Raw genomic sequence first — 2,189 nt, forward strand, 5'->3', positions numbered from 1 at the left:
TTGAAAAGTAATTGTGAATTACATGCCTTTTTGGAAAGTAATTAATTAAATTACCATTACTTGTAATTGAAAATTTGGCCAATTACACATTACTTTCAATTACATCGAATTTTGTAATTAATTACAGTCAATTACCATTACACATTACCATTACCCCATCCCTGAAACACACAAAAAAAATTAAAAGCTATTTACATGTTAACTACACTGTGCATATGTATTTCGAAATTTTGCATTATGGAAAATGATTTTTATTTTCTTATTAAAAACATCCATACTAAATAAAATTCAAAGACTTCAAAGATACCAATAGCATTGTCCGGAACCAATATTTTTTCTCAATCTGCACTTTACCAGCAGTGTAGATTTAACTTTTAAATACGGTTCTTCCTCGCGTTGAATGATTATATAGGCCTAACAAATTTTCTGATGCAATTACTGGAAATAACAGTTAATATAAGTCAATTCAAAATTTTAACAAATAAGCAGCAGAGTGGCGCAGTGGAAGCGTGCTGGGCCCATAACCCAGAGGTCCGTGGATCGAAACCACGCTCTGCTAATTTTGTTTCTCTCTCAGCTTTATTCAATATATTAAGGAACCTCTCTTCATTTCACCATAATATTGGGGTACCACAGTGTAGTTAGATTGACCCACTATTTGATATAAATATAAAATAAATTGTAAACTGCACTGTAAGACATAAATAAATATAAATCCAAGTTCTCTTATAAACATTAGGCCTACATTTGTCCAAGATCTAGTGATTTAAAACTTTATTTGCACGTATTTTCGCATTTTGAGTAAACCAAAACGATAATCAAATTTTTTATTGTCTGTGAAGAATTTCCTGTATAAAAAAGATTCGCTTGATATATTAAAATAAATTAGCTTAAAATTTCCCACCTTAGCGCTATATAATTAAAAAAAAATCTCATCAGAGTATAAAAAATAATGTTTTGTGAAATCTATAAATAATTAAACAGATAATAGATGGTTTTCCTATGATGTATTTTGCCTTGGAGTTATTTCCTTAGCCACCATCTTGTCGGGCAAAGTAGTGCATTTTCCTTTTTGAGCAACCAACTTTAAACATGCATGCCAGAAATATATGGTTGGAAATATTTACAATCTTAAATTTATGAATTAATAGAGACTTTAACAAACGTATATTCATAAGGAAAATAGTGTTATCTTTACCTCAGTAACCAGTATAACAATTTGAACTTGGTTGAATGATGAAGGGATCTGGGAATGTTGCCCTACAATATGGCGGCCATAGGGAATAACTCTTGCTTAAATAAATTCAATTGAAAACCATCTATTATATGCATAGCTTTTCAAATACAAAAATTGACTACGGATTACTGTCTATCTTACATATAGGGATTATGGCAGATTAATCCGGTCGACAGGGTACTAGTATGGCTACTCCTCCTAGACACCTAATCCCACCACTGGAATTGCTGGAGGTCCGATTTCATGTCCTGATCCCAGATTTGTGTTGTTTAGGTTTTTTGGACCAACTACTTTTGTTTTCTTCATTTTTTCATATGAAATATCCAAATGGTATTGATTTCCCTTCTCTACTGTTTTGATGAAGATACGACGTGCAAACATTGCGTCTACTGATATTATGTAATTAAGAAGTTTCGATCCTGCGCTTAAAAAGAGATTTTAGTCTGGACCTCTATTTCTAAAATCCTTCATAATTTTTAAGTTCTCACATTAAATTTGGATTCTTCAATGCAAATATAACTATATACATTAAAAAAAACATGCCAGGAACTATATTTTGTGGCGGATTTTTTTTTCGAAGAAAATGATAATTTTCCCCTTTTGAAATATAAACAGTACTCTTAAGTTTAGATTCCTATATTTCCATGCTGGTCGCACACAAAGCTTGTTTTCTGCAGTGAAATGTTTAATGCTGGTTCCGAAATATCTATGTTAATATTTCTAATGAATTCCTTTCTTATATTGTGACAAATATAGTAAATATATTCTGAAAGTCAAGGACAAAATTGAGCCAGTTTTAGCATAGAATGAAACATATGGAGATAACGAACAGTATTCAAGATCAAAAGGCCAGTAAACAATACAAAACAGGAGCAGAGCAGACACGGACCTCCAAAACATCAAAGATGGGATCAGGTGCCATTGAGCAGTGTGCATCCCCTGCCAACCGGTC

The 2,189-nt window shown here is 32.1% G+C and overlaps 1 non-coding gene across 1 annotated transcript; it reads left to right on the plus strand.

The window, feature by feature from the left end:
- The first annotated feature begins 487 nt into the window (after positions 1-487).
- On the plus strand, positions 488-559 carry Trnam-cau (transfer RNA methionine (anticodon CAU)). Its single transcript has one exon. It is a non-coding gene; the product is annotated as a tRNA-Met (tRNA).
- The last annotated feature ends 1,630 nt before the right edge of the window (positions 560-2,189 follow it).

The sequence above is a fragment of the Saccostrea cucullata genome, unplaced genomic scaffold (assembly GCF_032062105.1).
Source record: "Saccostrea cucullata isolate Sc308-1 unplaced genomic scaffold, CSIRO_AGI_Scuc_v1 ctg361, whole genome shotgun sequence".
NCBI classification, from domain to species: Eukaryota; Metazoa; Mollusca; class Bivalvia; order Ostreida; family Ostreidae; genus Saccostrea; species Saccostrea cuccullata.